We start from the raw sequence: 24,482 nt of genomic DNA on the forward strand, positions 1-24,482 counted from the left end.
CTCAGCCTCCCGAGTAGTTGGGACTACAGGCGCCTGCCACCACACCTGGCTAATTTTTTGGGAGGGTATTTTTAGTAGAGACAGGGTTTCACCATGTTAGCCAGGATGGTCTCGATCTCCTGACCTCATGATCCACCCGCCTCTGCAGCTTCTCCAAGTGAACTCATGTGCTGTATCATGCCTTGGTGCTTGTCTCATTGTGTTTCTTCTACCCAGAATCTCTTATATGACTTGTTTTTATTAAAGGAGACAGCATAGCTAAGAGCATGTGTTTTTGTCATTTTTCGTCCTTACAGTAGACTGTTTCACTTCTCAGCTGTTACATACCATTCGAGAAAATTTGGGCAAGTGCATTAACTGCTCTGAGCTTTAGTTTTCTCATCTGAATATAATAGTAACAGTGCTTAACCTGTTGGGGTCATTGGAAAGATTAAGGAAGAAAAAAAAACCCACAATTTTTGCATAGTTCCTAAAATATAATACTAAATGAAAGTTTGCTTTTATTATCTTTTGGGAGTTTGACTCGTCCTTCAAAATTCAGGACACATTTTTGCGCCCTTGAAATAGTCATCCCTGACCACCTCCCCATGAAGTGTGATTTAAATATCCCTTTTCGGCTGGGGGCAGTGGCTCACGCCTGCAATCCCAGCACTTTGGGAGGCTGAGGCGGGTGGATCACTTGAGGTCAGGTGTTCGAGACCAGCCTGGTCAACATGTTGAAACCCTGTCTTTACTTAAAATACAAAATTGGCTCGGTGTAGTGGTGTGCACCTAAAAATACAAAAACCTAGCCAGACATGGTGGCCCAAGCCTATAATCCCAGCTACTCGGGAGGCTGAAGCAGGAGAATTGCTTGAACCCAGGCGATAGAGGTTGCAGTGAGCCGAGATAGCGCCACTACACTCCAACACTCCAGCCTGGGCAACAGAGTAAGATTCCATCTCAATAAATAAATAAATATTCCTTTTCTTTGATGTTCCCTATAGAGTTTTTCATAATGTAACATTAACTTTTACAAATTATTTTATAACAAAGTAATAGGTTTAACTGGTTTTAAAAACAAGCTGAAAGACTGACAAATCCTGTTCTTCTCTGTATCTCTAAATAATAACCATTTTCTTCAGACTTGATTCATTAATTTAGACATAACCTATGGAATTCCAATAATGCTAGATAATGATTTTAGCTCTTACAACTCATTGCGTTTTTTCTATTCTATCATTATACTTATTTCACAATTTAAAAAAATGCATATTTAGTTTTCATTATCATGATTATGTAAATATGATATACAATTAAATAGGGTATTGTGCTATGAATATATTTACATTTTTGGGGGGATTGCTTCTGTTTGTCCGTCTGCCCGCCCGCCCTCCCTTTCCTTCCTTCCTTCCTTCCTTCCTTCCCCACCATGCCACCCCCCTTAGTTGACTTGTAGGGGTATCAGTTAGAAATTTGGCTATTTACTTGTAGAATTGCCCCTACCACCTCCAGAAAACATCAATATCTCTAGACGTTCCCTTGAGAGTAGGTCGATGTTTCTAGATGCTTCTTCCAATTTTCTGCCAGTAGCTAGGGGTGTCGAGTGATATCAAGTTTGACTACCTGTGTCCTGTGCTTGGGTGAGGGTTGGCTGTCTTACTGTTCAGGAGGAAGTATGTTATTTACCCCCTCATTTTTAATGTGAGGCCTTACCCTTGCTCTCCTCTCTGCATTGTGTTTCCAAGCTCAGGGTCTCTCTGGTTCAATTATCCCACAGATTATTACCCTCATATCCTTCTAACTGAACTCAACTCCCTGGGGTGGAGCTGGGGGATATTGGTGTATAATTTCCTTTTGTACCTTTTTTCCTCTAATGCCTATGCATTAAATCTCAGTTTCTCCAGGATAATGCAGGCAAACAGTTGGCTTTTATGTGTGTAGCAAAAGTGAACTCTTAACTATATCTTTCTGCAGAATCCTTGGCATGAGTGTCCTGTGTGCTAGGATGAATTTCTAAGATGGTCCTAATGACTCCTGCCCGCTGATGTCACCTGCATAATCCCTTTCCCTTGAGTGTCAGCGGTACCTGTGAATATAATAGGGTATCACTCCTGTGAGTAGCTCATGCTACATGGCAAAGGTAAAGGGATTTGCAGATATACTTGAGGTTCCTGATCAATTGACTTTGAGTTCATGAAAAGGGAGACTATCCTTGATGGGTCTGATCCAACCAGGCGAGCCTTTAAAATATGTCAGAAAGATTGCAAGTGAGAGGAATTTTTCCTGTCAGCTTTGAAAAAGTAAGCTGCCCTGTTGAGATAGGGTCACATGGCTGGCAACTGAAGGTGGCCTCTAGGAGCAGAGAGTGACTCCTGGCTGATGAACAACAAGAAAATTAGGATCTCAGACCTACATCCACAAGGAACTAAATTCTGCCAACAACCTGAGTAAGCTTGAAAGAGGATTTCGAACTACAGATGAAAACACAGCCTAGCTGGATTTCAGCCTTGAGACACTGAGCACGCATCCCAGCTACACTGAACCAGACTTCTGGCCTATAGAAAGAGCGAGACGATAAATGGATGTTGTTTTTAGCTGCTGTTTATGTTGATGAGTTATATAGCAATCAAAAGTTAAACCACTATGCTAAGCGCATGATATGGAGAATTTTTTGACTCTTGCTGTTGACCTTATGTTTTAAACTAGTGACTTACTTTTTATTCCTAATTCAAATAAGAAAAAGTATGATTGATCATATATGTAATAAATTATCGCAGGAATATTCTCAGAAAAGCTCAGGCATAGCTTGAAAGGTGGAATTTGAGAAAATGCTGAGCTAAATTGCATCACATAATAAGGAAACATGAATACTAATATTAACATTTCTTCCTGGATGCCTGGACTACCAAAATTTGGAAGTCCTAGGACTCAGGAAGGAAGAGGTTTCTGGAGATGGATATGCACATGGCAGAAAACTCAGGCAAAAGTGAGGAACATGAGCTATGAGAGGTGCCAAAGAGGGAAATACTCAGTGGACATTAGGAATAGTGAGTCTGATGTCAATACTTAGTTATTCCCTGTTTAGTGTTGTGATTTGCCTGTTATTAATATTTGACAAATTCTGTTTTATATTTTAAAAAATTAAAAATGTACTCCAGATTTGATTTCTTTCATACATGCATCATACACACACACACACAAACACACAATACACACACACACACACACACACATTCTCTTACTTTCAGAGAGTAGACCACTAGACCACCATGATGCTCTGGAAGTTTAGCCTCACAAGAAAAACACATTGCCACCTCTCCTCACACACATATCGTATTCTCATAATCATCTGGACATATGGCTGGGAATATAAAATCATCTACTGGAAACAGCCTCGTTTCAAACCATCTTGCATAAAATGAACCCTGATATAAATTGATCACCTTTGTACATGGCTGGCATTAACTTCAAATATTAAAGCATTCTAGAGTAAAAAGAAAATGAGTAGATCTGGTCATCTGGGGAGCAGAAATTTTTTTCATTGAATTAGACATAACTTACAAGAAAATTAACATCTGATTAATGAGATTAAGACTGTGTGACGATATTCATATGTGTGGAAGGACCATGAAAAATGAGCAGAATTTTGTCTCTGTGTGGGGCAAGAAAACTGGTACTGATCAAGCAGGGTCTATGAACTCTGTTTAGCTTACAGGAGTTGTGCTTTCAAGGCTAGCCTGTCAGGCTTGGGCTAGTCTCTGGGATGAAGCAACATATGTTGCTTCATGTCAGCATAAAAACAAAGATAAGCTCCTAGAAAAAAATGCAAATATAAAATCCTTGTGTGAGGTTGAATCTGCAAGCAGGGTAGTTAATAAGTTAAAAGCAACGTCTGAGGATGAGGTAATGGCACCTGCCAGGGTTTTAGATAAGCACAAACTGTGTAGAAGAGGTTAGAAAGTTGTCCACAATGACTCAAGACTTTCCTGCATTTATGTATAGAACACATGAAAGGGCTGGAACATAAGAGATTGATTGTATTTAAATACATTTTTATTATAAGGTTGATGAGTAAGTTGGAAATAAATGCGTTCAGTGGGACAGAAACATAAGAAAGACTTGTACATTTTTAACGATGAGTCAAATATGGAAGGCTTGACCAGCAAACATAATTTTAGCACCTGTAGATGAACTACGGCATTGTTTTATAATGTGGAAGAAAAACTCAAGTTTGTAAAGAAGGCCTTTAGTATTTCCAAGAATTGCAAATAAGAGTGTCCTCTATATATCATGCACTTTATGTTCCTTATTTCATTTAATCCTCACAACCACTATCTGAGATGGGAAATTTTACCATCCCCATTTCCAACAGGAGTCAACTGACTTAGAGTCCGACATAATTAGGTAAAAGCAGGAATGAAATCCTGACAGTTTAAGGCAAGAGCTTAGAATTTTTGAGCACTACGTTGTACTGTCTCCCAGGAGAGCATATGCCAATTGGCAAACAATCTGTTGTTAACTTGCCACTTAGACTTCCTAGGATAAAATTGCTGACCACCTTTCTTTCTCTGTGATTCAAATAGGATGGGGTGACTATTGGCTTTGTGACTAATTTTGTGTCTGTAATTTAAAAAAAATAGCACAGTGCTCACACTCTGTCTTAGTGCACATACTGTGCCATTGCCCATTAAACCAATTCCGTTCCAAAGATCCATCACATGGTCGGGTGCGGTGGTTCATGTCTGTAATCCTAGCACTTTGGGAGGCTGAGGTGGGTGAATCACCTGAGGTCAGGAGTTCAAGACCAGCCTGACCAATATGGTGAAATCCCACCTCGACTAAAAATATAAAAATTAGCTGGGCATGGTGGCGTGCACCTGTAATCCCAGCTACTCAGGAGGCTGAGACAGGAGAATCTCTTGAACCCAGGGTGTGGAGGTGGCTGTGAGCCAAGATCGTGCCACTGCACTCCAGCCTGGGCGAGAGAGCAAGACTCCATCTCAAAAACAAAACAAAACAAAAATCCATCACACTAACAGCTGCGTTTTTTGATTGGTAATGGATTGAACAGGATTTCTGCTATAGGAAACGGTAAATGAGACAGCAGCTTTATTGTAATGTGACTTAATTTTACCTCTTTCTCTTGGTGCTATATTTTTGACATTATTTTAATGATAGATTTTTCTATCAAAATTGAGTTTTATCTAGTTACTTGACATTCAGAAAGAAGGTTGAATTCTTTGTCAAATGCATATTTATTGGAAAGGTGGTAGTGGAGTGGGTTAGTATGACTGCCTAATATGAAAATCAATTTAACCATTCAATCAGCTCCAAATTCAGATACTTCAAGGGGATTGTTGAACTCCACGTATACTCTCATGGCACCTAGAAATGAAGAGAAACCAAACTCTAGGGATTATAGAGCAAGTAATAGGAACATTTGAATTGAAACTTATGATTACTTTGAGAATCAACTGAGTAGTGCACTGTAGAAATCTAATAAGGTTCACACACATAATAAGATCCAGAAATAAAATGTAAAGAGCACCAAAAGTCATTCAAATTTCAAATGAATTCACTGCTATTCTTATCTAATCCGCCACGTCATTCTTATGATTTCAGTCCTGTCAAGTGGACATAGCAACCACCTCTGGAACTGCACAACAAGGTGAGCTGAGATAGAGAATATGGAACTGGTCCTGAACTATATCCACCCATTATCTCTTTTCTTAAAGAAGTAAATCTCCTCGGCTGCTAGGCTCTGTGTACATGATCTGAAAGCTCTGTGGCAGGGAGGAGTTTGAATCAAAAACAGAGCTCCCCACATTATTCATGACCATAGACTTGTGCCTCCTTGTTGGAAGAAATCTTGGAGATCTTAAAAGTGGAGATCTATGAATAAAAAGTCACAGATCAAAGAGTAGAAACATTTATAGTCATGAATGCTTTTTAAGTAATTCATATAAAAGCTTTCACATCATACATTTTGCTTAATTTGAACATCCTGTTTTGGATCCTATGAGGGGCCTGTGGGTTAAATGTGATATGAATATTGGCAGTTGAAGTAGGCGGAGTTCTATTGGAGGACAACTTGTAGTGGTCTAAGTGGTCATTCTGAGGCAGAAAGCAAGAATTGTAAAATAATTTGGAAACTATGCATTTAATATGGCAGGAACATAAGCCATCAGCAAATACTCTTATATAAGCTACCATGTTTGCTCCTTTTAACTACTTACGGAATTGTGACTCAATGAAAATAGAAAAATAAAATGGTGGCATAAAAGACTCATTTTAAGAGCCAAAATCTCTATTTTCTTAATATTTAACTTATTTATTGATTCATTAATTTATCAAATAAACATATGTTGAGTGCCTATTAATATAGTAGACATTCCAAATGTTGCCTTCTTGTATGACTCTGAACAAGGCAACAAGGCATTTGAATTCTGAGAGTTAATCTCTCTCTCTCTCTTTTTTTTTTTTTTTTTGAGACAGAGTCTTGCTCTGTTGCCCAGGCTGGAGTGCAGTGGCGTGATCTCGGCTCACTGCAAACTCTGCCTCCCGTGTTCATGCCGTTCTGCCTCAGCCTCCCGAGTAGCTGGGACTACAGGTGCGTGCCACCACACCTGGCTAATTTGTATTTTTAGTAGAGACAGGGTTTCACTGTGTTAGCCAGGGTGGTCTCTATCTCCGGACCTCGTGATTCGCCCGCCTTGGCCTCCCAAAGTGCGGGATTACAGGCGTGAGCCACTGCGCCCAGCAATCTCTTCTTTTTTATACTGTAAGAGAGAAGGATGACATAATTCTTACAATAGAAAAAATACCTAGAAGATAGTATGCATGTGTATGTATGTTCAAATAGCAATAAATTTAGAAAATGTTTAGCAATTTATAAATGCTATATAGCATAATATGCACTATTAGCATAACTATTTTAAAATAATTAGGAATACCTTGTTAACTTAGAGAGGAAAAAGTGGAGAGAATGCTGGATGTCACATTTCCCTCAGACTATTTCCCTAAAGAGACATTTATTAGGATAATATTCAGTAATAAGCCTTTGCATTTTTCGGATCAATTTTCCCCTTGAAGTCAGTTAAATTTTCCATGGGTGCCATGGTGGTCTTCTGAACCAGATTCTGACTGCCTCGACCGTGGGTTCCCATGGCTGTTCCTTTCCATGTCCACCATTGTTTGGCTTTTCACCACATGACAGTGGTCTAGCTCCCAGCGGGAACACTTTGACTAAAATAGTGTTACTGAGAGCCAGATTGTTTTTACTATTGCTGAATGGATTTCTTATATTTGCAGATCCAGTTACACTTAATTTTAGCTGAACTGTTTCCTTCTTAAATCTGGAAGCTTAGGTATTACTATACCATTTGTTTCTCTCTCTCTCTCTCTCTTTTTTTCTATTTCTCTTTTTAGTATCTCATTTGTAGATGAAGAAACTGAGCCTCAGTGTCATAACCAGTAAATGGTCATTTCAGGACAGGAGCTCAACACCAAAACGTTTCAGTGTCTATTCAACTGCCTAGTGGTTCTCAATGAGGTGCTACATCTTGTTATGGGTGTGCGTTAAGAATCTCACTGTATGGCAGTATATGAACAGTTTTAAATAGGTAAACACTCAGACTAAAAGAAAATTCGTTTGTTTTAGCCATATTTAATTTATTTGAAAATTTTAACAAAGAGAGAATGAAGTTTTTATGTTAATCTAAGGAATATATATTAAGTCATTTGAGTCCACCTTAGTAATTTTTATCATGTAAATCTCATGTTGGTATTATTTTTGCTTGGCATTTTTATTTAAATATGATTATTGCTTTCGGTTAAATATATTTTAAATGAAACTATATCATTGCCATAAATGGAAAACTGGGATAGCTTGCCATAAAAATAAGGTAGTCAATAAATAGAGCTAACTACTGAAAAGAAACATAAATGTATCCAAAGACCTCATACAATTGTTACCTGCTTACTTGTACTTGGAATGAACCACACTTTGAGAAACTCTGAGTTTAGAAAATATAAGAAACATTGTATTATTCTACACTGCCTCTGCTAGTGAGGTTCAATATTTCCATACCTTACTAAAACTGACTTGAATTTATAGGGCCCATAATTTTGTGTGCTCTGTAATTTGTGAAAATTGCTTATTTCTACCTGTCATGGTGTTGTCTGCTAACTGTTATCTAAAATCTAACCTCTTCTTAGTTCAGTAGTAGATCTATGTAGCTATCTATCTATGTATCTATCTACCTATCCCTTCATTTATTTTTCACATCAGTTTAAAAGGAAAGTATTTGTGTTTTGCTTTCCTTTCTTCTTTCCCATAGGCTAGAATGTGGGCACAGTGGCGGTGAACTATCTGAATACACACACAAAAAAACAACACCCTAGGGAATCAGAGAACAAAAGAAGGGGCTTGACTTGTGGGATGACCTTGTGGAGAAGACTGCCTACCCCTCTAGATGAAGTTATGTTTATCAGCATAAACTTTTATGAAATACTATTCAACAATAGAAAATGAACTACTGGATAAACTGTGATACATCTAGACAATGGAATATTATTCAGCACTACAAAAAAAGATGAACTATCAAGCCAGGCAAAGATGTAGAGGAACCTTCAATTCATATTACTAAGTGAAAGAAGCCAATATGAAATAGCTACATATTCTATGATTCCAATTATATGACATTCTGCAAAAGGCAAAACTATGGAAACAGCAAAAAGATCAGTGGTTTCCGGGAGTTAGGAGGCAGGGAGGGATGAACAGGCAGAGCACAGTGCATTTTTAGAGCAGTGAAACTATTCTGTATGATACTATAATGACAGATATCTGTGGTTTTATATTTAACAAAACCCATAGAATGTATAACATCAAGAGTCAACCCTAATTAAACTGTGGGCTTTAGATGGTAATGATGTGTCAGTATAAGTTTATCAGTTGTAACAAATATACTGCTGTGGTGTGGGGTATTGATAGTTGGGGAGGTTGTGTATGTGTAGGGGCTTGGGGTATATAGGAACTCTGTATGGTTTGCTCAGTTTTGCTGTGAACCTAAAATTTCTCTGAAAGTGTATTAAAATAATCAATATTTTATACATAGTATATCCTGTAAAAGTTAAAGGAGAGGATTAAATGTATTCAACGTGTGAGACAATATAGAATTCCTAGAAACCACTATTTTGGTTCATTTGGACCAAAGTATCTCAGTAGATTGGAAAGTTTAGTTGTCTAATTCACAAACTTAGCACTTCATCTACTCAACAGAGACTTCCAGAATTAATCATCTAGGAAGCTGGCCAAGATGCAACTGGAATAACAACAGGAAAACCAAAAATGATTTTCTAGTTTATACACTCATATATACAGTGTACATCACTACTATAGAAAGAAGGGTCAAAAATTAATATCCTCTGCAAATGGAAGAGTCCACACAGAAACCAAATACATTTCTGGAATGCCAATGACAATTAAAGTTACATTGAATGTAAAGGCGTTAATATTCTTTAGCCAGTGTATACCCTGCTAATGTCTGGTGACAACTCTTTGATGTTCTGTCTCACTTTTTCATTAAAAAAAAAAAAAAGACAAAGTTCCTGTTTTATATAAATTGAAGAGCCTTTAAAATTACTTTTTCTCTTCCTCCTCTTTCATAAGTGTTTTTCAGCCATCAACTTAGTTTATATGACAACACATCCTTTTGAGAAAATCATAAGGTATTTACTTATTGTGTACCTATTGTGTGCATTATTAGAGCAGTTATGACTAAGTGGTCAAGACGAATACATGAAATTCACTGTGACCTCCATTTGAAGTTTCAAAATTTGCCAACTACAGAATTAAAAATCCATTTACGTTATCAAAGAAGAATTGTCATTATTAACAGACAACATAGTCATTTATGTAGAAAATCAGTTGAATTTGCAAAAAAAGATACTAAAACTACTAAGTAAATTTAGCAAGCCTGCAAGACAAATGATCAATTTTAAATACAAAGAGATAGCACTGTACACCTATCAAAATGGTTAAAACTAAAAACACCACATCTAACATTGGTGAGTATGTGGAGGAACTGGAACTCTTATACACTGCTGGTGGAGGTGTGAAATTGTACACCACATTAGAAAACAGTTTGACAGTGTCTTAAAACATTAAGCATACATCTACAATATGATCCAGCCATTCTACTTTAGATATTTACCAAAGGGAAATGAAAGCATATGTCCACATGGAGACTTGGATACAAATGTTTATAGCAACTCTGTTTGAAAGTATCTAAAACTTAGTAACAGCTTGATGTCCAAGCACTAAGTAAATAAATAAACTCTGTGTATACATCCAATGATATTCAGCAATGAAAGGAATAAACTACTGATGCACACAACATCATGGAAGAATCTCAAAGTAATTATGTGAAGTGAGAAGCCACACATACAAAGAATATACTATATACGTTTTCATTTATGTAAAATTCTAAAAAGTGCATACTAATCTATAGACACAAAAAGCAGGTCAATGACTGCCTGGGAATAGGGAAGGGAAGGCATTATGAAGGAGCGTGGGGAAACTTTGGGGTTTTATAGATGTGTTCAATTTCTTGATTATGGTGTTGTACAGGTTTATACACATATCAACACATATCTGTCCCCAGATCTCTTCTTCTGACATAATAAATTCTTTCTGATATCCCTACCTCTTAGCTTTCTAACCCTTTCTCAAGGAAATCTCGGCATCTATATCTCAGTTTCTGTTGGCCATCATTATGCCAAATTGCAAGGCACGGTTCTAGGGTTGTATTAGGCTACATTTCAGACATCTCTGGCAGAATAGTGACTCCGAGTCATACATGAAGGCTCCATCAAATGTTAATACATTCCCACTATCTGGCCTTATTTTTTGCTCCACCTCCTGCCCCATATTAACACCCTCCAGACACACTCTTACACTTTGTTCTCCCAATCCTTACTAATATACGTGACTGGAGATATTAGTTTTCTACTTGTGCTGTAACAAATAACCACAAATTTAGTGACTTGAAACAACACAGCTTTATTATCTTACATTTTTGTAGGTCAGAAGTCAGTACAAATCACAAGTCTCACTGGACAAAATCAAGTTGTCAGCAGGTGGAGTGTTTCTGGAGGCTTCAGGGGAGAATCTGCTTCCTGCTATTTGAGGTGTTGGGGGGATTTAGTTCCCTGCAATTATAGAACCAAGGACCCTATCTTCTTACTGGTTATAAAATGAGGGCTGTTTCCAGCTTCTAGAGGTTGTTGGATTCCTTGGCTCATGGCTCAATTTCTCCCTTTTTACAGGCAGCAAAAAATGAGTTGAGTCCTTCTCTGGTCACATCTCTTCAGACCCACTCTTCTGCCTTCCCCTTCTACCTTTAATGACTCATGCGATTAGATTGGACCAATCCAGGCTAATACCCCCATTTTAAGGTCCTTAATCACATCTGCAAAGTCCTTTAGGCATGTAATATTCATAGGTATCAGGGATTAGGGAACAAACATATTTAGTAGGGGAGGGGTTTCTCTGACACGCTTAGATTCTATTATTCCTTTGATGTATATGCTATTTCTTCCTAAAGCAGACACTGTAATTTCATGCTTTGCCTTCGTGTCCGCTTAATCACACAGGATCTCCAGGTAAGGAAACGATTCTCTGGTAAGAGAATTCTCTTGCTAGCATGATTTTGTCCAGGGAAATCAGGGCTTCCAGATTCTCAGCCTCAGATTAATGCATAAACAAATTGTGGTATATGCATGGAATGTTATTTAGCAATTAAAAGGAACAAACTATTCATATTATAAGAAAAACAATGAATCTGAAAAGTATTATGTTACATGAAAGCATAGAGGTTAAAAAAAAAGCTGTACTGTATAATTCCATTTATGTGACATTCTGGAAAATGCAAAACTATAGAGATTAAAAAAAATAGGTCAATAGTTGCCAGAGGCTAAAGGTGAGGGTAAGCAATTGACTTCAAAGGGTCATGAGGGAACTTTTTAGGGTGTTAAAAAGTATTTTGGATCTTGATTGTGTTGCTGGTTGCATAAGCATGTGAATTTGTCAAAACTCATTGACCTGTACACTTACAAAGGGTGAATTTTATTGTATATAAGCTACACTTTAATAAATCTCACTAAAAAAAACCCCACGAATCTCAGGCTTATCCATTGAATATCCTCATCCAAGGCTACAGAATTGTACTTCTTTCCTGCTGGGTTCCTGACTGTGACATAAGACATCTGCTGAAGCTTGCATTTACTACCCTTTAATGCTCTGCCATCTTTATAATTAGATTAGGGAGGAGCCTGATTTTCAGCACAATCACCCCTGCAGCTGCAGTTTAATGTCTTTTTCAAGCTGCCATAGAGGATCTACGGCTTTCACAGCATGCTTTGAGTTTAAGTTGGCTACTATGATTCTTTTTTTTTTTCTTAAGACTTCCAACAAATAAAATCAGCTTGTTCTACAAATGTAATTATCGTCAGCTCCACGAAGCATTAATGGGCCACAGCCATCACGTAACCCAAGGCCTTACCTTCTACTTACCTTATCCTAAACAACCATAGGCAAGAATCTTAGTAATTCTTATTTTTACTCAATTCCAATGGTAATCCTCATCTCAATTGGCAGCATGAATAGGGATCATCTTATTGCCCTCTGACTGGGGAGTGTTCATGCTCCAAAATTCTATCTTGAGGGTCTACTGTCTCGGGCCACGTTTGATAATAACTGGGTTAGTACCAAGTTCCCAGAAAGCTGTTCCTGGAACAAAGGCTCCTTTGTGATATGTGTGAGAGGTTTATTGGAGAGTATGACCCAGGGAGGGGGATTAAGTGACCTTAGGGGTAAAGCAGGAAAGAAGATGGGGTTATTACAAAAGTATATCATTGAGTTGGATATTGCTACATGCTACTGATTACTTAATTCTGCAGTGCTGTCTAAGAAGCCATATGAAAAATAGTTTAAGACTGTGAGCTTGGAAGAATAGGAGGAAAACATTTATCTATCAGTTCTAATTTTCATTAATGAATATTTGCCTTGGTATTAACTCCTCATAATTTCTGGGTTGCATATGTAAGCATTGAGCAGGTTGCTTTGGTGTCCTACTCTAGGGCATCAAAATGTAAGTTTTGGAGTTTGGGATTAAAAACAAATGGCATGGGTGGCCAGGGACTAAGCACTATCATTTGTACAGTGTGAAGCTGATAGGAACATATGCAGAGCTGGTTGATATAGTTGTGGAATATTGAATAACAGAGTCCAAAAGAGTGTAAACTGGTGATTAAAAGGTGTTCAATATACTATCTGATAGAGCTGTCATAACAATTACATGAATATGTGTAAAGCAGTTCAAACAATGCCTAGTATTTGTATACATGGTCAATAAATCATTTCTATTATGTGTCATCATGGACCTAATCAGGATAGAGGATTTCACTGACCTCTCTTCTCCTTTCTAGTCACAAACACTAAGAAATGTTGTATATTGTCTTACTTCAAGATGCTATGACAAAGTACTATAGACAGGGTGGCTTATAAAAAATAAAAATTTATTACAGTTCTGGAGGCTGAAAGTCAGAGATCAAGGTGCCAGCATGGTCAGGTTCTGGGTTTGCAGACTGCCAGCTTCTCACTATACTCTCACATGGTAGAAAGAAAGTGAGCTGGCTTTCTGAGATCCATTTCATATGGGCACTAATCCCATTCATGAGGGCTCCATCCTCATGACCTAAATACCTCCCACAGATCTCGTCTCCTAATACTATCACATTAGGGTTAGATTTCAATATGTAAATTTTGAGGGCGCACAAACATTCTACCCACAACATATATTCATTTCAACAAATAAAATACTTAGAGTATACAGATAAAAACTACAGAGAAATACTAGATGTGTTTCTGCCTGAGTGTTTTCTGCTCATGGTCTGAGCTTGGGTAAAGCCTGTTAAATTCACCACAACCCTTTCATGCAAACTAGCTATTTTTCGAGAACTAAGGATTATTAATGTAATTTACTTTTAGCAATAATCTCACTACCAATTTTGGTTATTGGATAAACATAATATTTTCCAGTCATGTCAGCCTTGAGGATCATTTCTAGATATTGTTTACAAGGAAGCCCATATTCTCATCATGTGTCAAATCTTATCTGACACTATAAATACATTGCTATATAAAAAATGCAGTACATTTAAACAGGTAAGGTAGGACATCATTTTTAAGGATGCAGGGAGGAAATTGTGTCATTGTAATGACAGCAAAAAATTAAAATGCACTTATTATATTTTAGACTCTGAGGCACACATGACAGTTTCTCATTAAGTCTCTACATAATTTATAAGTCTGGCTTGTATGGCTCTACCCATTCTTCATGGCCAATATACTTTCTGATTCATCAGTGCCTGTGCTATGTTGGTTACTAAATGTTTTGAATAGCAGCCTTGGAAGTAGCTGCATATTAGAATTTCCATTTTATAGCAAAGAAGCTGAGGACTTGTTAGATTAAGTAATTTGATACAGATTAAGCCACTCAACTTTAAAGTGACAAGATTTTAAGTTCCTTTTTTGTATCTTGAAAAGTTTCTACCACACCTACTGCCTCTGATCTAAACACATCATGCTACTGTGCAGGTAGTTGAAGCATAAAAACATTGCACTCTGTATTAGCCATGCATATGGGTGAGAATTAGGCTAATAAAAATTCACTGAAAGTGTTTTGCCCTGAAGAAAGCAAGGTGCCTGCCATTTCTTGGAGTTTATGTGTTGACAGTGTTAAAAAAAAAAAACTGGGGGGTACAAAGAAGGTTGTCTTGCTTGCTACTTTATAGCCTCCATCTGGTCAGGAAAGGAGTAAATTGACCACATCTGCTGCAAATCTGTAGCTGTGCTATTGGGCCTTTCAGCTTTGCCACTAACTCTGTCTTATCCCCAAGATCTGGGATACTATATCCTGTACAGGAGTATGCCAATTTTCACAACTTTTGTACTCTTCTCTAGCATTCTTCAAACTCATATTCTCTTGGGCATCCTTTAGGATAAGAGTTGGAAAAATTTTTATTTAAAGCAACAGATAATAAATATGTTAGGTTTTTGGACCAATAGGACAAATTCAGGATAATATTTAAGGTATATAATGAGTGAAAATAAATTTCCACAAAATTTTTATTGATAAAATTCAAAATATAATAATTAAGTACAAATTACTTTGTGATATAAATCTAATGAAAATAGTAATATTATTTGGGGGAAAATAGCATTTCACTTACTTCAGGTTCAAAATTATCATTCCCTATAATCAAATATTCATCTATAGAAACTATGTTAACTTACAGGCTGTGCCAAAACAGGTGGTAAGCCGGATTTATCCCAAAGACCATATTTTGCCAACTCTTGCTGTAGGAAAAGCTTGAATCTCTGTTGGAAGACAGGCAAAAATATGCATATTTTATAAACTGATACAGGGGGCCATCGTGAGGAGATTCCAATAAAGATCTTTACTGACGTCTTGTGTGTGCAAAGGCAAAAAAAGAGGAGTTTATATTTTGTGGACCCAGTGATACCTGTCTCACATATTGGTTTCCAGGCCTAGCTACATGAAGTCAGAGGTTTGTGTATGTGAAAAGTGGGACATCAGGCACAGATTATAGAGGCATACTGTCACAGGCTTTTGTGGTACATGGAGAGTACAAGTATTTTTTCTTGAGTGCCCACTTCTGTGTCAAAGTATGGCCTAGAGTGGGGAATAAGAAATATTCTTTCCACTTTTTCATCAGTATTAGGTGGCCAGGAACAATGAGGATGCAGAAAATACAATTATGGGGGCAATAAGCAATGGCCTTGACACAAATACAGTGTTTTTACAAAAAGAACCAGCAATAGTGGCATAGTAAGGCTTTAATCTTAATTAGCTGTGGGGTAGTGAACATAGATGAAGTCATGAAAGTAATATTCCATTCTACAAAGTCAACTGAATATTTTTTAGTGCAAGGCTAGTACACAAGCATTCCAAAAGATCAAGGAGTTTTCCTTACAATATCTTAGAATGATGTTAAAAGTAACACATCAATGAATTCCACTTCTGGATGGCAGCATAAGAAGTTCCATGGACCCACTCCCCAGAAAAACAAAGTTGGTAAAAACAATGAAAAAAAAATCCAATCAATTAAAGTCTCTGTAAAGTGTCCTAAACGAATAAAGCAAATAAATATTTACTAGAGAAAATCTACTAAAACCCCTTAAGAACAGCCAGTCAGTAGCATTTGATCCACAATCCTCCCTCTTGAGACCATCCCCAGCTCAGTTTAGAGGAGCTCCATTATGGATGGATGAAGCTAAGGGAGAAGTCCCTCTCCCTTTATCTTCCAATCAATGCTTACAGTATCTCAATAGGAGGACAAGGTTCTAGCACTTTTCATCTCTTTCAACTCCAAATTAAAAAAATAATATTCCTGTTGAGTACGGGGAAAGGCTGGGGATCCCTTTCCCCCACCAAGCTCATCTTCATAGTACAGAGGCTCCAACCCAGACAGGCAGGCCAAGATTACAGGGACCTCCAGCTGTCCTTGCTTCGGGTCATACATTGGGCAGAGATTCTACAATGAAAGAGGCATGCAGAGACAACCAGAGGCTTACTGCCTAAATTAGTGACTAGAGAGTTTGCCTAAGGGGAAAGACAGTGAATAGGAAAAGAGAAGTCTGTAGCTCTACCCAAATGAACTGACATTATTTGAATCCAAATGTGAAGAAGTTCAAGCCTAAGGGCTCTTTCTAAAACAATAGCTCCTCTCAATTAAGAGCAATAAGTTAAACAATAAGCAAGTTATTTCTTCAGAGAGAACCAGAGAAAGAGATAGCCAAGAAAAGCCCTCCCTGGGGTCAAAAGACTGGCTTCAAAAGCAACAAGTTTAATTAGATCAGACTCCAGCAATTTATGCCTTAGGGCACTGTAAAACAAACAAACAAACAAAAAAACAATAGAGCAATTAGCCTGTAATTAATGGAGTTCAGTGAGTGGGGTGTATTACCAAATGAAGCAGATAGCTTGGTAACAATATTAAGGGATATTAAGGAAATAAATAGGTAAAGAGAGCCCTGCTTAAACATCCCCATCCCAGGATGATGGTACACATGATGAAGGTGATACCTCAAGGAATACACCAAAGACTTCACATCATGGATGACATGTAAGTTACTAATGAAGACTAACCATTTCAAAAAATAAGCAAGCAAACAACAATCAAAACAAGTACCCAAAATAGCTATACTACCTAAAATATCCAATTTTCAACCAAAGTTATGAGATAGGCAAAGAAATAGAACACATGACACACATACAGGAAAAAATATCAAGCAAAAGAAACTAGCTGTGAGAGGGATCAGGTATCAGATTTAACTGATAATAAAATTACTTCAAAGTAGTCATTATAAATATATTCAAGGAAATAAAGGAAACTTATTAAGGAAGTAAAGTATGAAGACAATGTCTCAGCAAATGGAAGTTATCAATAAAGAAATATGTTATAAAAACATAACAAATGCAAAGTATGAAGCTGAAAATTGTAATAATGAAAATTCATTAGAGGGATCTAGCAGAAGAAGGTGTCAACAAACTTGGAGACAGACTGATAGAGAATACCCAATCCAAAAATCAGAAACTAGAAGACACTGTGGGACAATGTTACATCTACCAAAATATTCATAATAGTAGTACCAGACGGAAAGGAGAGAAAGGGGCAGAGATAATTATTTGAGATTAACAGTTGAAAACTTTCCAAATTTGATAAAAGACACAAATCTATGCATTCGAGAAGGTCAGTGAACTCCAAGTAGGATAAATCCAAAGAAATCAATGCCCAGCTGAATCGTAGTAAAAATGTTGAACATCAAAGGAGAAAATTCTGAAAGCACTAAGGGAAAGACTACTCTTTAAGGATAAGGGAATCCAAATGAGATTAACAGCTGACTTCTAGTCAGAAACAATGGGGGCCACAAAGCATGAGATTACATATTCAAAATCCTAGGAACACAAATAGTCAATAAAAATCTCGTATCCAGCAAAACTATCTTTCAAAAATGAAAGTGAAATAAAACATTCCCAGGTAAGCAAAAAAATTGAGAAAATTCATTCCTAATGGGCTTGCTTTCCAAGAAATGCAAAGGGAAGTTTTTCAGGCTAAAAGCACATAAACACAGGTGAAAATTAAAATCCACATAGACAAGCAAACTGTACTGGTAATAATTATGTAATTATAAAAGAGTATAAATGCATATTTTGCTTCTTTCTTGACTAATTTTGAAACCAATTGTATGAAACAAATGTATACAAGCGTATTGTTGGGTCTATAGCATAGAAATGTAATGTATTTGACAAAGCATAAAGGAGATAAGTAGAATCAAAACTGTATTGAAAAAGAAAATGACTTAAGATGGTAAGTTGAACTCAAAAGAACAAATAAAAAGAGCCAGAAATGATAAATAAGAAGAAAAATATTACTAACTTCATAAATATGTATTTGAAGTCCTTTCTTAGCTTCTTTGATAGACATAAAATTATATAAGCTAGTAATTATAATAATCTATTGCTGAATTGGTAACATATATAGATAAAATATGTATAATAAAGGAAGAAGAAGGCATAAAGTTATATAAAAGAAAATTTTTTGTGTCTTGTGAGAATTGAATTAGTATAAATATGAACTAGATTCTTATTAGTTAAAATGTATAAGGTAACCTCTAGAGAAGCCACTAAGAAAATAACAAAAAGGATAGTGAAAAACAGTCACTAAAGGAGTTAAAATAAAGCATTAGCAAATATTCACAAATGAAAAAGAAAGCAGCAAAAGAAGACTAGAGGAACAAAAAGACATGGAGCCATTTAGAAAACAAAAAGTAAACTGGCAGATGTAAATCAACAATATTAAAACCAGTAAATGTAAATGGGTAGATACAATATTCAATATTTGGGTAATAGGTACATGAGAGGCCCAGCCCTCACCGTTACACACATAATACTTAAGTAATAAGCACATGTACTCCCTGAATCTAAAATAATTTTTAAAAAATTAAAAAATGTAAATGGATTAAACAATCCAATTAAAGGGCAGAAATTGTCAGAATGGAAGAAACAAGATCCAACTATATGCTGTCTACCAGAGACCACGCTTAAGTTTTGATGATACAAATGGTTGAAAAGAAAAGAATAGAAAGGATCTGAAACCACCTTTGCAAAACTACGATAGTAAGAGAAGTTTGACTTAGTTGACTCCATCTTGCTTCTGACCTCCAAGCTGTCTTTGATTTTTCCTGGGTACAGCCCAAGCTAACTTTGGGAGGAATTTAATTTACAGTTTGACTTGGAAGCAAGGATGATAATAGTCCCTCCCAAAAACTAACCCCCTCCCTGCTCAGGCATTGAAAACTACCTTTGTAAGACTAATGAGGCTGGGTGTGGTGGCTCACGCCTGTAATCCCAGCACTTTGGGAGGCCAACCAACATGGTGAAACCCCAACCTACTAAAAATACAAAATTAGCTGGGCATGGTGGTGCATGCCTGTAATACCAGCTACTCAAGAAGCTGAGGCAGGAGGCGGAGGTTGCAGTGAGCTGAGATTGTGCCATTGCACTCCAGCCTGGGCAACAAGAGAGAAACTCTGTCTCAATAAAATAAACTAAAATAAACTAATGAAAGATCTCAAAAATGGGATTATGAAAGGTACCTGAACTGTGCTAAGGTATAGGAATAGTTTTCTATAACTCCTTACTGTTCAGGGGTTATGTGGCCAGAGGTCACAAGACTTGTGACCTTCTCAATTGCTCTTGTAAATAACATCACTATTGTGGAACCTAATACTCGTTATTTTTAGATGTTTTTCAGACTTATCCCATCTGGACTTGTGACTCATGACTCAATGGATCCTGTGGCCCACCCAGAAGGAGACTCAGTGCATTAGGACCATTTTCTACCCTCCTGTGATTGCATCCCCAACCAATCAGCAATACTCATTCCCTAGTTCCCTGCTCACCAAATTGCCCGTAAAAACCCTACCCTCTGAGCCATTAGGGACACTGATTTGAGTTATAATTTCAGTTCTTCCATGTGGGCCGGGCTTGTATCAGTTAAACTCTTTCTCTACTGCAATGCCATGGTCTCAGTGGATTGACTTTGTGAAGCAGGGAGGAACAACCTGTTAGATGATCACAAATCTACTACACAAACACCAATTATAAGAAAGCTCGAGTAGTTATATCAGAAAAAATAGACTTTAAAACAAAAAAGTTAATTATAAATATATATATAGTAACAGAATCCTAAAATATTTGAAGCAAAAACTGACAAAATTGAGGGAGAAAATAGAAAATTTAATAGTAATAATCATTGCCATCATACTTTATAATATATATAAATATATTTTTTATATATATGTGTGTATATATATATATATATTTTTTTTTTGAGACAAGGTCTGGCTCTATTGCCCAGGATGGAGTACAGTGATGCAATCTCTGCTCACTGCAACCTCCACCTCCTGGACTCAAGCCATCCTCCCACCTTAGCCTCCCAAGTAGCTGGGACTACAGGCATGCACAACAGGCCTGGCTAATTTTTGTATTTTTTGTAGAGATGGGGTTTCACCATGTTGCCAAGGATGATCTCAAACTTGTGAGCTCAATGGATCTGCCCACTTTGGTCTCCCAAAGTCCTGGGATTACATGCATGAGTTAACAGGCCCAGCCATACTTAATAAGAAATGGAACAACTAAATAGAAGATAAACAAACAGAAGACTTAATAATAAACACAAACTATACTTCGCAGACATTCTTTCAGTTGCTTATTTTAGAACGTGAAAACCCAAAGGCCTCCACAACAGCATTTAAAAGACTCTCATCTCCTGCAGCTGAGAGATTTTATTAACAATAGGTAAAATTATAACTGTTAAGGTAGCTGAATTACCAAAAGATTTCTCACACAGTCTTTACAGGTCTCCTGTGCTAAAATTCAGGGCCCTACTAGGGAAGGTATGAGACACTGAAATAATGACTGGGTATGTCAACCTAAAGAAAAGAAGCTGAGGAAAAATTAATATAAGTGGAGAGTTTATTTGGATCAAAATTGAGGATTACAACCTGTGTACATAAATATAAATTTTCCTAAATAAACACTGAGTAGCAGCAGTTACAAGTGTTTTTTTGTTTTGTTTTTTTGAGACACAGTCTTGCTCTGTCGCCTAGGCTGGAGTGTAGTGGCACAATCTTGGCCCACTGCAACCTCTGCCTCCCAGGTTCAAGCAATTCTCCTGCCTCAGCCTCCCAAGAAACTGGGATTACAGGCCTGTGCCACCACACCTAGCTAATTTTTGTATTTTTAGTAGAGATAGCGTTTTACCATGTTGGCTAGGCTGGTCTTGAACTCCTGACCTCAGGTGATCCACCCACCTCGGCCTCTGAAAGTGCTAGGATTACATGCATGAGCCACTGCACCCAGCCACAAGTGGGTTTTTAAAGGGAAAGAAGAGGAATTCTTGTATCGTTTATTAAGAATTCACATTAAAATAAGTTATTGATTGGCTATACATTGCTAAGCTGTAGTGTGTGGTATGTTATTGTGTTAATGAGGCATTATTAAGTTAATTTATTTCTACTTATGGCAATAGCAAGCAATTTCAAGAGATAAAATGGAGGAGTAGGATGTGATTGCTGTCTCATTTAAAACCTCTCTTGACCTTATAATTTAAAAGGACTTGTATTCCTCAGATAAAAATTTTTGTTTGTTTGGTTTTTGTTTGTTTCTTTCCTCAATGACATTTGGTTAGATGTACTTAAGAATCTTTTACTCCAGATTTTCCTGAATATTTTAGGACAAAATAAGTGACCTGTTCTTCCTTATTAAGACAGTCTCTTGTTCATAAAAACAAAAACAAAATCTCACCTTGCACGAATGCCTCACAAGATGATGTTCGTCCTCAATTTCCACGTCTGTCTCAACTTCTTGTCTCCAGACACAAACTAAAGTTAGATTTCACTCTAGCCTGAGCAGGAAAGTATAGTTCTTACACTGGAAGGAAATAGCATAATTACTAAAAGAGTTGGATATGGCAATTAGGTACCAGCATAAAACAAAGGAATATATAAATATTCCTTGATATATAATATATAATAAATGAAGGAGTACATAGCTTTTAAACCAGGGTTGGGTACAGTGTGTTGTGGGTTAAATTGTGTCCCCCCAAAATATATGTTGAAATCATGGGATATTGTTATTCATAATAAACATATATTGGTTCATCTCATTCCTTGGCAAAGCTCCTAAAACTCTTGGAATTTCTTAAGTGATAAAAGCGATAAAGGTGAAAGGAGAATCTTGTGCCATTCATAACAAGCCCCTTTCAATCACACCTGAGTTTATGTTAATAAGCTGATTTTTGGAAAGTCCCTAAAGATAGAGAGCTGGTTGCCAGGGGGAACTAATCATATGATAAGGTTAGAAATTTTAGCTCCACCCCTGACCTTTTAAGGAAGAGGAGAAAGACTGAAAACAGAAGGTTGAGTCGATCACCAACAAACAATGATTTAATCAATAATGCCTATATAATGAAACCTCTATAAAAACTGAAGAGGACAGGATTCAGAGCATCTCTAGATTGGTGAACAATAGTGGTGTTGGGAGGGTTGGTATACCCAGTGAGGGTATGGAAGCTCTGTGCCACCCATCCCCCAGCCCAGTACCTTGACCTGTACATCTCTTCCATCTGGCTGTTTCTGAATTATATCCTTTTTAATAAGCCAGTAAGCATAAGTAAAGTGTTTCTTGGAATTCTGTGAGCAATTCAAGCAAATTTTCAAACCTGAAGAAGGAGTTGTGGGAACCCTCGACCTATAGCTGGTTGGTCAGAAGTATGGAAGGCCCATACGTATAATTGGCATCTGAGATAGGGCAGTCTTTTTAGTACTAAGCCCTTAACTTGTGGGGGCTGAGCTAATTCTGGATATTACTAGTGTTATAATTGAGTTAAACTGTAAGATATGCAGCTGACATCCAGAGAGTTGACGAATTTGTTCATGTTGGAAAATGCTTCAAGTTGAAACCCTGGTACTTTTATATGTGACCTTATTTGGAAATAGGAACTTTGCAGATATTAATTAAGTTATGATGATGTCGTAGTGGATTAGGGTAGGCCCCAAATGTGATGATTATTGTCCTTATCAGAAAGTTATGTGAAGACTCAGGGACACAGAGACATACAAGGGAAATGCGATGTGACTATGGAGACGTAGATTAGAGTGATGGGTCTACAGGACTCAGGGTCCTCAGACAACCACCAGAAGATAAGAAGAGGCAAGGACCATACCCTAGAGCCTTCAGAGACAGCATGGCCCAGCTGACGTCTTGAATTCAGACATCTAGCCTCCAGAACCTCCAAAGAGTAAATGTCTATTGTTTTAAGCCATCCAGTTTGTGGTGCTTTGTTAGTCTCCCTAGGAAACTAATACAGAGTGGGTGGAATATAAGGCCAGCCAGGTAGGAGTTTGTCGGCCTCGAGACACTCTCACATTGCTTTTGCTCTAGCATCTTGGCAAGGATGCCTAGACCTTGGCCTAAGACTTTCTAGATTGTCTTCTTAAAACTTGAACATGGAAAAACAGTTAATTAGTTGGAGTTAATTAGACCTACAATTAATTAGTTGGAGACCTACAGAATTAGTTGGAGATGGTGAAGCTGCTTTGACAGTACTCTGTAGGATCAAGAGGCTCAGAGGTTAGGAATTTTGAAAAAATGAGAGTAACAACCCCAAACCTGAGTGTATTTCCTGGGAGGGCCGAGAATATACACTCTCACAATCAGATTTAGCCGTGGAAACACTGCCTTGGGACTGGTCTCCCTCATGCAAACAGAGACGGTGAGACTTTGGCAGAGAGAGTATACAGGCCAGGTATCAGCACTTCCCATGAGAAAGATGATGGCACTCATTTAAAGAAATGATATTCATAGAGACAAGAGGAAGGATGAATGACTGACTTTTATAACTGGAAACATCAAAAGCAAACAAGCAGAAGGCTGATGTTAGCCACTAAAATGAAAAATTGCATCTCTCACCTAGTTTCTCAGTCCAACCAGTTCTCAAACTTAGAGCCCATTTCTTCCAGGAAGCTGCCTGGAATGTCACTGCAAGTGTCTGAGATAAATATTCCACTAATCCTTCCTCAAAAGTAACTGAATCACTTACCAGAGTAACTCTGCACTGGGGGAAAGGCAATACTGACAACTTTTGAGGGCTAATGAATACAAGGTATGAGGTGACACTGCCACCAGGCCACCCAGAATGCTCTCATCTCCTTCCTATTTGAGTGGGGGTAGAGGGAAGCCAAATGGAATTTGGGACCGGGTGTATTGTATCTCACAGTAGGTTCAGTCCATCTATGAGCTCAGCCTTTTGCTTTTTTCCCTAGTGCTTGAGTATATAATTGGGATGTA

At 37.4% G+C, this 24,482-nt stretch overlaps 1 long non-coding RNA gene across 2 annotated transcripts in view; it reads right to left on the minus strand.

Moving 5' to 3' along the window:
- The window catches only part of LOC129047524 (uncharacterized), a 56,325-nt gene extending 34,258 nt beyond the window's left edge, over positions 1-22,067 (minus strand). Inside the window, exons 1-2 of one of the 2 annotated variants that reach the window (XR_008509262.2) lie at positions 21,939-22,065; positions 15,341-15,424 (exon numbers count right to left, since the gene is read on the minus strand). This is a non-coding gene — a long non-coding RNA (uncharacterized LOC129047524). Of the gene's footprint in view, positions 1-15,340; positions 15,425-21,938 lie in introns of both variants that reach the window. The other variant, XR_008509263.2, reaches the window with a different exon arrangement.
- Between the last annotated feature and the right edge of the window lie 2,415 nt (positions 22,068-24,482).

Source organism: Pongo abelii, chromosome 7 (genome assembly GCF_028885655.2).
Source record: "Pongo abelii isolate AG06213 chromosome 7, NHGRI_mPonAbe1-v2.0_pri, whole genome shotgun sequence".
Taxonomy (NCBI): Eukaryota; Metazoa; Chordata; class Mammalia; order Primates; family Hominidae; genus Pongo; species Pongo abelii.